This window comes from Triplophysa rosa, linkage group LG22 (genome assembly GCF_024868665.1).
Source record: "Triplophysa rosa linkage group LG22, Trosa_1v2, whole genome shotgun sequence".
NCBI classification, from domain to species: domain Eukaryota; kingdom Metazoa; phylum Chordata; class Actinopteri; order Cypriniformes; family Nemacheilidae; genus Triplophysa; species Triplophysa rosa.
This window is the reverse complement of record NC_079911.1, coordinates 750,767-766,136: the sequence shown is the minus strand read 5'-3', so window position 1 is coordinate 766,136 and position 15,370 is coordinate 750,767. Positions and strand designations below refer to the sequence as shown.

The window sequence follows — 15,370 nt, the reverse complement described above, 5'->3', positions numbered from 1 at the left end:
TGAGGAGTGAGGCACACTCCTCATGGGCACTGGCTCATGGCGCCTCTCTGGCAGACATCTGCAGAGCTGGGGGTTGGGCTACGCCCAAGACCTTCGTGAGGTTCTAATACCTACGCGTGGAACCGGTGTCAGCCCGTGTCCTGCAGGGCAACGTGTAGGACCGGCAGCCGGTAGGGCGTATGCCTGCGAAAGCCCTTCCCCCTTCCTCTAGGGGGATCAGCAGCTATTACGCCTCCCTTCTCTCCCCACTGGGTAAAGAACAGGCATTCCATCATCCATCACTAAGCACCCCCTGCGGCAGTTCCGTCTGATGTATCCTCATGAATGGTTCCCACCTCGGCAACCCATGACCTCCCTAGGTGGACCTCCACCTTGTGGTTAACTCCTTCAGTCCGCACATTTTCCTATGAGTTCTCCCCTGAAGGTGAGAGCATTTGCTGTCTGCACTAATTCCTCCCTATGGTAGGATAGTGCTCTTGTTGTGGAAAAGTCTTTCTTGAAGTTCAAAAAAATCTCTCAGACAAAGGAGGTTCAGGTGTCAAGGAGTTAACTTTATTTGATCAGGCCAAACAAAGTGAGATGTCCAAAGTCATCTGAAAACCAAGTGTTTTCCAGCCTACAATTATAGTGAATCTTAGGAAAGGAGGTTCTTTCCTAAACCAATCAGGTAAATTCCCTTTATCTTTTATTTTTATTATCCAATCATTCTTGTCTGCCACTATTATCTTCTAGGCAACAAGGTTTGTATCTAATTGTGGAATACGGACCTTGACTTGTTTTTTTTAAATGAATTTTGCTGTTGGTACCAGTTTTCAGGCCGCAAAATGAACAACATGTTCAACCTTTTGAACATCTGAACTTTATCCAGCCACGGCTTCAAACAAATCTTAAAGACATCAATATTTTCTACCTTCTGAACCTTATCCAGCCACATAGTCAAACAGACCTCAAAGACATCAATATTGTCTACCTTCTGAACCTTATTCAGCAGCGGCGTCAAAACAGATCTTACAGACATCACTGAATTTTATATTACTGAAATCTGTTCTATACTTGGTTATAATGATTAAAATATACTTATATGTTCAAAAATATACTTATATGTTCAAACACCACTCAAACAATGCTTAAGTATACTGATTATGTCATTAAATCATGAAATGCTTAAGTATATTCAGTAACACTTAATCGTTGGTCTGATTTTATCCAATGAAATGCTTAAGTATACTGATTATGTCATTAAATCATGAAATCCTCTTCATATATTCAGTAACACTTAATCGTTGGTCTGATTTTATCCATAAAGGTGGGGTGTACAACAGTTTCATTAAATCAAACTGAGAGTATTATGCACAATACTCTCTGTAGCGTTTTTCCCCCAGGGGGGAATCATGCTTACCCAGTGGCCCCACAGCGCTGTGGCGTTTTCCATAGGAACCCCATCTGTCGGTTCAACACAACATCTCCTTCCCTCCATCAGGGAACAGAGGTTACATACGTAACCGAGACGTTAGGTGGTTGTCCTGTAGGTTTATCACAAAAACTCGAGTTCTTACACAAACAAAAAAGTATGAGCATATTTGGCCTGTCGCGATAACAACTTTTTGTTTGGCGATTAATTGCATCAGAAATAATTGCAATAGTCGATATTATTGTCATTTTATAAATATTTTATGCCAATGATAAAGTAATGACATAATGCTGCAAGAACACCCTTTTACAGAACAAAGACCTTTTAATTTAATATTTGGACATTAAATAACTGTAGTGTAAATATTTAAAGTCAATAAAGCAGACACTTCCAGTCCTCAATTATAAATGGTTGATTTACTTTACAAGCTGTTATGATGAAGTTTAGGGTAAGCAGAGCCCTTGATATGTGAACCATGGAGAGGGCAAGCACGATTGTATGTCATAATTTGGCCGTTTAAAATATATATGCCCAAATGAGCAATGAAAAACAATGTCTCTTTATCTGGAACGACTTTTCCATTTGTGAAGTGCACTTCAAAGGATCAAAAACGGTGCATGAAATTTGTCTAAGGTGTATTCATACATGTGACATGTCATATTAAGCTTAACTGTCTGTCAGACCTCTCTCGAGCTCCAAATGCGGCTTTTGTTTTAATCAGTTGTGTTGCTGTTTTCGTTACCTACGTAGGCTATTTAAAGAGTAGGGCGTCTTGTTCAAGCGCTCCTTTGTTTTCATATCAGAGTGGGAGGTTTGACGAACTGGCTTTATTCATCAGGATAACACAGTATAACTCCCCAGCCACCTCACGGTCGACTGCTGGCCACAAGAACATAAATACAAACTTAACATATGTCCGGGCCCGGTCCTCTCTCATCGCACACTCTGCCGCTCGTCCTTTTATGCTTCCCATCTCCACCGTGAGAGATACGGAGCCGGTGCAACGCGTAGCTGACACTCATTATCACTCGCGTCACCGGCCCCGCATCATTCCCTCACGGCTCTCGTCCCGCCTTGCTCATCACAGTGAGTTACCCCGAACCACTGCTTGTTTTCCACGTATCAGTACCGTAGAGGAGTATGGTTTTTATGCTTGAGTTGAATAGCCGTATTTTTGTTTTGAATGTGATGTTACGTGTTCTCCATATGGCCCCCATCATGCCAAATGCTTCTCTTGCCTTGCCTATTCTCCTCTTTACATCTCCTTCTGATCGACCATCACTCGCTACTTCGCTTCCCAGATAGATGAAGCAGTTGACGTCCTCTAGTGGTTGATGGTTTACCATCGAAGCTGGTCAACGTCTTTATATTTGCCTTGAACGCTTTGGTCTTCCGTATGCTAATGCGAAGACCTGTCTCGGCTGCCTTCTGTTCTACCTCACTCAATTTCTCTTGCATTTGTTGGTGATTATGGGACAGTAATGCAATATCATCTGCGAAGTCTAGATCGTCCAGTTATGTGAACAGGGTCCACTGGATCCCATTGCGCCTGTTGTTCGTGGCTTGCCTCATGATCCAGTCGACCACTAAAAGGAATAGAAGTGTGGAAAGTAAGCATCCTTGCCTTACTCCTGTTGTGATGTGGAAAGCTTCTGTCAGCTGGCCCTCATGTATGATTCTACATTGCATTCCCAAATAGGTGTTCTTGATGATGGTGATGAACTTCTCTGGTATGCCGTAGTGTCTCATCAGTTGCCAGAGTACTTCCCTATCCAGACTATCGAATGCTTTCTCGAAGTCCAGAAATACTGTATAGAGTCGTGACTTAAACTCTTGTGACTGCTCAAGAATGATTCGCAGGGTTACTATTTGGTCGACACATGATCTATTTTGCCTTAATCCTGCTTGGTTGTCTCTTAGCTCTGCATCCACTGCTGCCTTGAGGCGTTGCAAGATTATCCGGTTTAGAATTTTCCTGGATAGAAGCCCTGTAGTTGTCGCAGAGGCTTAGGTTGCCTTTCGTGGGTATTTTTACCAGATGGCCTTCTTTCATTCCAAGGCAGGTCTTCTTCCTTCCAGATCCTACCAGGTATCCTATAACAGGTCATATAGAATTTTCGAGGACGTTTCTACATCTGCTTTAAGAGCTTCTGCTGGTATACCTGGTGCCTTGTTGTTCTTGGAGAGCATGATGGCTTTTTTGATCTCTGCTTTGGTTGGCCGTCTGCAGTCAACTGAAAGGGGGACTTCTGAAGATTGTATGTTTGCTCTTACTGCCAGAGCAGGTTGGTTCAGTAGGTGTGAGAAATGCTCGACCCACCTCTTCATTTGTTCTTCATGTGTGTTCAATATCCTTCCTCACTTATCCTTAACTGGGTGGTTCCCTCTCTGGTATTTTTTGGTCAGGAGTCGGATGTTGTCATAGAGAGCTTTGATGTTATTATGCCTTGCAGCTTCCTCCGCTTCCACTGTAAACTTTGCTACAAAGTTTCTCTAATCTCTCCTAGCACTCCTTTTACCTCCCTGTCTGATCTACTATATGTTTCCCCAGCTATTTTCTTAGCTGCTCTTGTTTTGCAATTATTTATTACATCCTTTTGTTTCTTCCTTTACTCTAGTCTGATCAAGGTGTCAGGTGATGTTTTCCTGATGTTTTCTTTTCTTGGTCCCAACTGATGCTTTGCAGGCCCCTTTAAATGCTTCCTTTACTTGCTGCCAGTGGTTTTCTATAGTTCTGAGTTCCTCTTCCCTTTCTTGTAGTACTGTTAAACGGTTCTAAGTTCTATTTGAAAAACTGTTTGTTTGTCTTTGATTGTGAATAGTGACACATTGTAGCGCTTACCTATTGAGGTACTGTTGTGGTGTTTTTTCAACTTAAGTCTTAAGTTGGCTACCACTAGATGGCGGTCAGTGCCTGCATCAGCACCTCTTTTCACCAAAACATCTTGAAGGCTTCTCCTGAATCTCTTAGAGATACAGAAATTATCTATTTGGTTTTGTGTGTTCATGTCAGGAGATACCCAAGTTACCCGGTGGCATGTTTTGTGGGGAAAGAGGGTTCCACCAATGACAAGGTTGTTGTTAGCACAGTAGTTAGCAAAGAGTTCTCCATTCTCATTCATCACTCCAAGGCCATGCTTTCCTATCACTTGTTCAAAGCCGGTGTTATCGTTGCCCACCTTTGCGTTCAGATCTCCCATTAAAATGGTGAGATCCTTTTCTTTACATTTTCTCCTGGATTCCTCTAGCTTTTGATAGAAATCTTCTTTTGTCTCCTCCTCGGCTTCATTGGTGGGAGCATAGCATTGGATGATGTTAGCAATGCGCTTATGTGAGAGTTGCTACGTGTTTTGCTAACTCACTTTTGCCATTAGCCTGCTGAATTTCACCAATATTGTCTTTTAGACACAAAAGCGCGGACATACCCTCATCTTCTAGCTGCCCTATTGCCTCTCTCTCTAGGTACCCCACAATGGCAGAAATAAGACATGAGCGACTTTTACAAATTACACGCTCATACCCTTCAAAACTTAGGAATTCACACACTTCAGCAAGATTTTCTTTTGAAAGAGCATACAATGCTCCGATTACTTCTAATTGCAAGTCCTCTGATTGATCCATGAGTTACTCAGTCTAGAAATGTGTGCAGGGTGATCAAGAAAAATGTCCTTAGCTGACAGGGATTCCGCAGCGCTCTTGGCACTAGAAGTCGACCTCAGATTGCTTGCCGTTTTCCCCTTGACGTAGCACAGACTCTTGACGTTTTTACTCTGCTGCTCTCCTACGCTGAGTAATAGGCTGAATGGCGCTGAAGATAGACTCTCGTCATAGAAATCCAAACCTCACGCATTCATCCTCGCTGGGGCCTCCAAAATGTAACGCCCTCACCGCCTGGTAAGGTGAAATAAACAGTTACGAAAAACCACAGGAGTCAGAGCTGCTTCATCTTCTTCCGAAGCTGTGTATTAACTTGAGCAGCGCGCGTCCCCTTCCCCCCACCAGGTGACCGCTCAGAGAAAGACCAAAGTAATCGACCCAGATCAACTGATCCAAAACACTCAGTAAGTTACCCTCTATTGTCATTGTCAACATATTAGAACTTAGACAACATAACATACATGGAAAACTATTGTATTACTTTAGTATTTACTTAATATACATAATATAATTTCTCCTCTGTTACACAACTCAACATTATGTTTTCCTTTTTTTTCTCTCATTCTCTTATGACCACCACAGCAGCGTTTTCTGGAAAACATTACATAGAGTGAAAGAGAAACTAAACCTTGCCCAAACAACTTCCCCAAAAAGATGATTCTGAAACTGTTGCAATACAGCTGTGAAAGTGCCTCACATCTTCATACTGGGATTAAGATCGGAGGGGAAATAAATAAATACAACATATAAATAGAGCAGTATTTCAGTCAGAGCTTATCTCTCTTCACTCGCTCTAGGTAGGAACATTATTATTTTATTTCTATTCATTTTGTGCATCCAGTTGATCTTAAAACAAAATATCCCATAATATCTACATACAAATGATTATACATGTTGTTTCTTAGAAAAATATTACATTGTTTTACTGATTATTCTGGACAAAACAGTAATTTAATTATTTTTTGTAGGCAGGGAACTGTAGAATTTTTTTGCGAGATTCATACATTCAGCCCAGCAGCTTTTAAAGATTTCAGGTGAGTTTCATTTTAATTATTTACAAAACGCATACTGTATGGAGGACTCCAAACTATTTTTGTTAAAGATAAAACATGACTTAAAACTATTTTTTGGGATCCGGGAGATGTTTTGACATGAAAAAACCCCGACTGAAGAGGTCGAGCCTAACAACACGCTTGAGCTCGGATTTATTCGGGATAAAGCACAGCCTCTCATGCGTTATTGCTTTATTAAAACAGAAAAAGACAGAGAGAAAACACAAGACACGGCAAATGGACATCACAACATTTTAAATGCTTTTCAAACATTGATGAGATTTACTGTTCACATTTGTTGAAATTTCATTATTGATGAATAAAAGCAGGTGTAAGCTGGTTTTAATTGAGGTGTTTTGTTTTGAAAAGCTCTTTACAAATGACATGCGTGAAATGTCTGTCATTATGTGATGTCTCTATGTCTTACAGTGAAAATGGAAGCACTGTTTATTAAATTATGATTAAAGTAAACTTTGAAAATGTTTAATGTTCACAGGTGAAGTGAATCAGCCAGACGAGATGTCGCTGCAGTAAGTATTCATTTGTTCAAAGCTTTGATGTGATCTTTATTAACTTTAAAATGAATGGACTATTAACAGTAATAAATTTACCAGGTTTCTTTTGGTTATCATTAGTTATTACACAGCTCATTTGAATGCTTGATTCTGTTTGGCCAGTCGCAACATTCCAAGGGTTGTTATTTTCAAATAAAAACCGCTCAAAACTAATTACACCCTGTAACCCGGATGCTGCAAATCATTTTGAGAGGGGCAGTTTAATATTACACAAACATTACTTATAAATATATCTTTTAAGAACATATATGACATTATATTTACAAATGTTTGAACCAATTTGCCTGTTTGTGACATTTGAACATTGTTTCTTACTTTAAAACTGAAAGTTAACGGCTTTTCCTCACAGGACGTCTGCATTCGGTAAAAATGAGTTGATAAAATATTACAAGTAGCCGTGTAATTAGCGGGATAATGTACAAGCAGCCGGCTGTTATCGTGAAATAAGTCCCTTCAGTGTGATACAAGACCTCCCGCTTCGCGTCGGGTCCTGATCACACTCTCGGGGCTTATTTCTGCCATAACAACCGGCTGCCTGCACATTTTCCCTTATTTAACTACATTAGTTAACATACTAAAAATCTCTCGACGTTGTGTCGAACCGACAGATGGGGTTCGTCCCTGAGAACCAATCGCTTCCAACTTCTTAGAAAAGGCCAATGAAAATTGGCGAATGAAATTTGCATGCCGGACTCCGCCCCCGGATATCCGGGTATAGAAGGGAGGCGGCGTGCCTCATTCATTCACCTTTTGTTCTTTGGAGCCTTCGCTCATGATCAACAGACTTCGCTACAAGTAGCAACTACAAGACTGCCGGCTCTACGACGTGGTGCAGCGGACTGTCCCTTCCTGCGGCGACTTCCCCTAGGCGTCTCGTCGGTTCCAGAAGTGTTCGAGTTTTTTCTCTAAAAGAGCAAATTTCTCCAGCGTGGCATGTCCCGCTGTTCTCGTGGGTGCAACACACTCATCGAGGAGGGGGACGGACACGATGTCTGCTTCCAGTACGCTGGGGCAGATGTTGTGGATACGTCCTGCCCGCACTGCGGGCGGTTGACGATTCAGACGTTGCGTCACGGGTGGCTGTGTTCCCACGGGACTCAGCCACCACCTCGTCTGCTTCCCGTTCCGTGACGGCAGGACTACGGCCCTGCCGCCCGCTACGGCGAGCAGCGAGGGTGATATGAGGATTACTGTGAGCGCTAATCCGTCAGCCACTGGCTCGCGGACAGTTCGCACCTCGTCTTGCTCGTCTGACCATTCCCCATGAGACGGTCGCACCGTCTTGTTCCTCAATCACGTATCGGACACGGTACGTGATGATGAGATGTCTGTTGCAGCATCGGAGGGTGGCTTACTGGCATCAGATTCCGACGATTCCTTGAAGCTCCCTCCCTCGGGGGGTCGAGCTCAGGAAGAAGCGGACGTCGAAATGTCAGCCATGCTTTCCCGGGCCGCCGGCATTGGGTTGCGGTGCACCGCACTGCCTCTCCCAACGCTCGCGGCTGGAGACACGGTACATCGGGCTTGAGAGCGGCTCCAAGCCGCACTCGCCCCCAGTGCCGTGTTCCCCCGCAAGTGCATGAGGAACCTAGTACGACCTGGAACGCCCCCGTCAGCGCGTACACGTCAACTAGTTCCATCACCCTTTCTTCCCTCGATGGTGGGGCAGCTAGAGGATACGTCGATGTCCCCCAGGGGCTCGACCTAGACTCCCGTCCAAAGCACATAGGCTTTTCGGCATCTGAGGTGTCGAGAGCTTACTCTGTTGCGGGCCAAGCTGTCCCCTCTCTCCACGCTATGGCCATCCTGCAGGTCCATCAGGCCTATGCGCGGAGAGAGCTCCACGAGGGTATGACCAACTCAGCGCTTATGCAGGAACTCCGCGGCATCACCGACCTCACTCTACGGGCGACCAAGGTGGTCGGGTGATGTCCACACTTGTGGTCCAGGAGAGACACCTCTGGCTGAACCTTGCACAGATGAGTAACGCCGAGAAAGTCCGCTTTCTCGATGCACCCATCTCGCAAGGGGGGCTGTTTGGTGATACTGTCGAGCTGCAGTTCTCGACAGTAAGGGAGCAGACAGAGGATATCAAGTATATCCTCCCCAGCTGCGACTCGACCGCCCTCTGGCCACCGAGATCCGAGCTTCCCAGCAGCCCTGGTCCTCTTCGAGACATCGAAGAGGAGACAACCACCCCGTCAGCAGCCGCAGCGGAAGCTAAAGCGGCCCTCATGGGAAGACCCCAGGGAGATCGAGAATACCTTCGGGCCCGACCCCAGCCACTCCATTGCTGGTGGTCGATCCGGGACGGTTCCTGCCCCATCCCAACAGCCCACTTCTAAGAGTTTTCTCTCTCTCTGGGTGTTTATCACAGCCGCTCTCACCTTCTACACGACGGTGTTCGGCAACTCGACGTTGCGTCACGGCGAGACCCAATGTCAAGGATAATCAGCAGCCTAAGCACTCTCAATCGACGGTGCGTTGTACCAAATCATCGTCTGGGTATTATCACAGCCGCTCTCACCCTCTACACGACGGTGTTCGGCAACTCGACGTTGCGGCAAGACCCAATGTCGAGGATAATCATAAGCCTAAGCACTCTCATTCGATGGTGCGTTGTGCTACATCATCGCCAGGCAGGTAAAACTGCAGAGCCGATCTCCTCTCCGGGGCCCCCCCCCCACAGCGAGGGATCCGCACTGCCAGCCATCGAACCACCCCCGGGAGGTCGATGAAGCAGAACGTACCCCTAGCCTCCCTGTCTCAGTCCCTGGGAGCCTGACAAGAGCTTCCCAATCCGTCATGGGGACTACGGGATGCGGTCCGTCTTACAGCCCGTACTTCATCGTCCCCAAAAGAGCGGGGGTCGCTATATCTGCGTACCCTGAACAGGCACCTACTCAAGCTGCCGTTCAGGATGCTCACGCAGAAGCGCATCCTGGCATCTATCAGATGTCAAGATGGATTCATGGCAATCGACCTGAAGGACGCTTACTCTCATGTCTCAATTCTCCCTCGTCATCGCCCGTTCCTACGGTTCACTTTCGAGGGTCAGGCATATTAGTACAGAGTCCTCCCCTTCGGTCTGTCCCTGTCCCCACGAGTCTTCACGAAGATCGTGGAAGCCGCCTTCACTCCCCTCAGGGAGAGAGGTGTGCGGGTACTAAACTATCTCGATGACTGGCTCATTTGACACACTCGTGAGATCTGTTATGTACACACAGGTAACTAGTGCTTCAGCACCTAGATCGATTGGGACCACAGGTCAACCGAAAAAGAGCAAGCTCTCCTCTGTGCAGAGCATCCTCTTTTTTGGTATGGAACTCAACTCTGTCTCCATTACAGTGCGACTGACTCAGAAAGCGCTCAGTCAGTGTTGAACTGCCTGGAATATTTCAAGCAGCCAGCAGTCCCCCTGAAATTCAGAGGCTCCTGGGCACATGGCATCCGCGGCGGTGGTGATATCCCTCGGGTTGATGCACATGAGACCGATCCAACACTGGCTACAGAGTCGAGTTCCCTGGAGAGCGTGGCACACAGGCAGCAGGCGGATGGTGATTATGCCTCTCTGCCAATGCACCCTAACCCCTGGTCTTCAATGACCTTTCTACGGACGGGGGTCCCTCTCGGGCAGGTCATGAGGCGCGTCGTGGTGACGACAGACGCCTCCCTGCAGGGTTAGGGTGCCGTGTGCAACGGGCACGCAGTGTCGGGGCGATGGACGGGCCCCCGTCTGCGCAGGCATATCAACTGCCTAGAGTTGTTGGATGTGCTACTTGCACTGAAGGGGCTATAACCTCTCGTGCAGGCCAAGCACGTGCTGGTCCGGCGGACAGCACAAATGCCATAGCGTATATCAACCGCCAGGGTGGCATTCGCTCACAGCAGCTAACACGACTCGCCCGACGCCTCCTCCTGTGGAGTCCGCAGGGGAGCAGATCCCTGCGAGCCACACATATCCCAGGCGACCTGAACCAGACAGCCAATGCGCTCTCTCGTCAGTTGACGCCTCGCGGTGCGTGGCGACTCCACCCCCGCACAGTCCAGCTCATTGGGTACAGTTCGGGCGGACTCAGGTAGACCCCTTCGCCTCCCTGGACACCACCCATTGCCCGCTAAGGTACTCCCCGCCCGAAGCCCCCCTCGGCACGGATGCTCTAGCGCACAGCTGGCCGTCGGACAAGCGGAAGTAATCCTTCCCCCCAGTGAGCCTCAGTGCACAGACCCTGTGCAAGGTCAGGGAAGAGGAGCATCAAGTGTACTAGTTGCGCCATACTGGCCCAACCGGACTTGGTTCTCGGAGCTAATGCTCTTGACGACAGCTCCCCCCTGGCCGATTCCCCTGACAAAGGACCTGCTTTCCCAGGGGAAGGGCACGTTATGGCATCCCGGGCCAGACCTCTGGAACCTCCATGTCTGGCCCCTGGACGGAACGAGGAGATCCTGAGTGGCCTACCCCCTGCGGCGGTTAAGACCACTACTCAGGCTAGGGCCCTGGCCACTAGGCGACTATACGCCTATAAGTGGTGCCTCTTCTCATCCTGGTGCTCTTCTCGAAGAGAAGACCCGCGGAGTTGCTTGATCGGGTACGTGCTTTCCTTCCAGAGACTCGAGAGTAATCTCTCCCCTTCCACACTGAACGTGTATGGAGCCGCTATTGCCGCTCATCACGACTCAGTTGCTGGTAATCTCTAGGACAGCACAACCTGATCATTTGGTTCCAAAGGGGCGCGGGAAGGCTACCGCCTCACCCGCGCTCCGTACCCTCTTGCGACCTTGATGCGGTCCTGGAGCCCCTCGGAGATGCCGCTCTTTCTCACCTCACGATGAAGATGTCTGTCTGTCTGTTTTGGAGGTCAGCAGGGAGGGCTGTCTCAAACAGAGATTGGCGCACTGGATCATGGACGCCGTCACTATGGCGTACCTGTCCTAAGATCGCCTACGCCCACTGGGTGAGAGCTCTCTCCACACGGAGTACAGCCTCCTCGTGGGCACTGGCTCGAGGCGCCTCTCTGGCAGACATCTGCAGAGCTGCGGGTTGGGCTACACCCATCACCTTCGCGAGGTCCTACAGCCTCCGCGTAAAACCGGTATCGGCTCGAGTCTTGCAGGCATAAGGCAAGACTGGCGGCCGGTAGGGTGTACGCCTATGACAGTACCTTCCCCCCTTTCTCCTAAGAGGGTCAGCGTCCTAACTAGCCTCTCTTCTTCCCCCACTGGGTGAAGAACAGGCACTCCATCCATCACTAGCAAGCACCTCCTGCGGGCGGGCTGGGCAGAGCAGCCCTGCCCCTTAGGACAGGTATCTCCGGAGTTATTCGCAACATAGCTCTAACCGGACCTAGTGCTACCAGACGTTGCAACCCCCCAGTAGGGCGGTTCCGTCTGATGTATCCTCATGCTGGTTCCCACCTTGGTAACCCATGGCCTAGGTGGACCTCCACCTCGCGGTTAACTCCTTCAGTCCGCACATTCTTCCCATGAGCTCTCCCCTATCGGTGAGACCATGTTGGTATCTCCACTAGACTCCTCCCTGCGGTAGGAAGTGGTCTCTGTAGCGCATCCCCCACTTGAGGAAGTAGCGCTTACCCAGTGGCCTTACGGTACCGGGCGGCTTCTCGCTGTTAGAGAAAGCAGGCGCCTTGTGAGGCCGAAGGCAGGGGCCTTCCCACCTTTCAAGAAAGCTCTTGGACCCCCTACCTACCTACTGGTAGGTTACAATTTCGCGGTAGCGCTCATGGCTGACACGCCCAGGCCAGTCACCATCGCTTCGCTAGAGATTGTGACAGGGCACAGTGTTATGGCGTTTTCCATAGGAACCCCATCTGTCGGGTCCTCCTTGCCACAACACGTGCTGTCCACTGCAGCAGTCGTGAGAGGTCTCAGGCTCCTCAGAACTAAGGTGAATGAATGAGGCACACCGTCTCCCTTTTATACCCGGATATCCGGGGGCGGAGTCCGGCATGCAAATTTCATTTGCCAATTTTCATTGGCCTCTTCTAAGAAGTCGGAAGCGATTGGTTCTCAGGGACGAACCCCATCTGTCGGTTCGACACAACGTCTCGTTCCCTCCATCAGGGAACTGAGGTTACATCCGTAACCGAGACGTTTTTACACTTAAGTTGAAACACGAAAACAAGTAACTAAATAAAATGATAAACAAAACAATGACTAACTGCTTTATTTAACAAAATATATTAAATATAATTTTGTTTGTACAATACATATAAAATATATACAGTACATATTTATTTAAAATGTACAAATGTACATACATACATGACGTAAATTTCAGTCAATGGAAGGGAGGGAAGTTAGTGAGAGAAAAACATGACCGTTATAAATTGTATAATGGTAAACAGAGTATGCGTTCTTTGTGGTAGGGCTGGTAAAATCATGAAACAGACAACACAAAATTACCAGTGCTGTCTATTTCTAAAATAAGTTGTGATGTTTCAGGAAACTGGAAGAGATTAATGATGAACTTCAGCAAAGCATTAAGGGACTGAACTCAGAATTCAACAAAAACCATCTAACTCTCATTAGTAAAATAAAGGAGCTAAAAGACGTCACCAAGGAACTTGAAGACATGCACAAAAGCACTACAACGGGCAGTTTGGTCGGATCATCAATTGGAGTGGCTGGAGGAGTCATAGCACTAGCGGGTCTGGGTTTATCATTTTTCACATTTGGTGCTTCTTTAGCTCTTTCTGCTATTGGTGGTGCTGTTGGAATAGCTGGAGGAGTTACAGGTGCAACATTTAACATCATTAACATGTTCCAACAGAATAAACGACGTGAGACTATTGAGAATATCATTAATGCTTTCCAGAAAACAATCAATCCAATGATTGAGCATCTGAATACAATTTCTAACAAAATACAAGAGCTTCAGCAGGAGGGGCAGAACTATTCTGTGCGTAATAAAACAATAATGACAAGTGTGAGATCAGTGAAAACCATTTCCAGCATTACAAAACTTTTAACTGTACTAAGAACTGCTAGCCTTGGGAAAACAGCTGCAAAAGCTGCCAAAACTCTTAAAGTGGTCGGGAAAATTACTGGCACAATCTCAACTCTGTTTCTCGCTCTTGATGTTTATAGTATTTATTGTGATTCGGTAGAGATCTCTGAATTAAATCAACCCGAAAAAGAGAGAAAAGCAGAAGAAATCAAATCAGAAACTTTAAAATTTATTAATGAAATGAAAAAAACTGCTGATCAGTTTCAGGTGACTCTGAATGAAATTAAAAGTGCCAGAGACGATATTAACAGAGATTTACAGTTCAGTTGAAAATCTGCTTGAACTAAAATCTTCCATCTGCATTTCATGTGCACTGTAACGGTGGTACACCCTAGACTAGTAAACATATTTAAATAATAGTTCGGGCGCCAGACAGGTTTAAGTCTGTCAATATTTTAAATTAACTAAATTCCACAGATAGCTCAGAATTACCACCAATCATGAATTTACAGCGTTTAAAGAATAATCAAACACTAATCAACTATAAAGAATAAGTTAAACACTTTTCACACATGAGATGCAGTAGGATGAGTTTTGTATTGGCATGTATAAGACCCAATTCACATCAAACCATTGCAACATCTATAAAAAAAATGTCTTACTATTATTCTTTCACTACCGTTACAGCACTTATGAATACAATCACAAAGAAAGTGTTCAGTCTTTGCAAACAGTGTTTTCTGAATTATACCGTATATGTGCTTCCCTTTTCATTTGCTGAAATAGTGTGGAAAATGTACTGAAATGTTTTTTTTTAAAGAACATTTATTTTGTAATTAAATAACTCTATTTGTCATAGTCTTGTTTCTTGTTTTCTGGTTCTGTATGACTGTGGATAATCGCTATTTGCAAACAGTCTTTGTAAAACTGTTTTTGAAATTATTTTGAAGTTGCCCGTTTTGTTGTACATGTTACTGTATTGTAGTGTAAAGTCAAATTAAAGCAAGACTGCTGGTTTTCCAGCTGATGTAAATATCAACACCAAAATATCTCTTATGAAATTTAGCGTGTGTGCACTCCAAATAAATGTAGGCTACATCTGATCTCAACAACAGATTGGTCGAAGTGTGAGATCTTTATTACGTAAACAAATGAGAATGTTTGAAATCAACCAAGATAGTTTACAAAAGATTCAGTCTTGTGTGTGTCAAACGTGTGTGTGTGTGTGTGTGTGTGTGTGTGTGTGTGTGTGTGTGTGTGTGTGTGTGTGTGTGAACGATGTCCACACATGTGGACAATCGGTCTGTATCCACAGAAAACAGTCAAGACACCATTGTGTAATAAAGTACAAATCTATTTTATTAACAGCCTGAGTACACTGGGGGAAGTGTGGGAATGCTGTGGGTACACTGGGGGAAGTATGGGCTGTGTGTGGGCATGCTGTGGGTACAATGGGGGAATGCTGTGCATACACTGTGGGAATGCTGTGGGACACTGGGGGAAGTGTGGGAATGCTGTGGGCACACTGGGGGAAGTGTGGGAATGCTGTGGGCACACTGGGGGAAGTGTGGGAATGCTGTGGGCACACTGGGGGAAGTGTGGGAATGCTGTGGGCACACTGGGGGAAGTGTGGGAATGCTGTGGGCACACTGGGGGAAGTGTGGGAATGCTGTGGGCACACTGGGGGAAGTGTGGGATGGTGTGGGTA

General features: G+C 46.4%; 1 long non-coding RNA gene across 1 annotated transcript; it reads left to right on the top strand.

The window, feature by feature from the left end:
- Positions 1-5,750: 5,750 nt before the first annotated feature.
- On the top strand, positions 5,751-14,811 carry LOC130546335 (uncharacterized). The gene is made up of 4 exons (XR_008961767.1): positions 5,751-5,865; positions 6,037-6,102; positions 6,617-6,650; positions 13,158-14,811. It is a non-coding gene; the product is annotated as an uncharacterized LOC130546335 (long non-coding RNA).
- Positions 14,812-15,370: the final 559 nt, after the last annotated feature.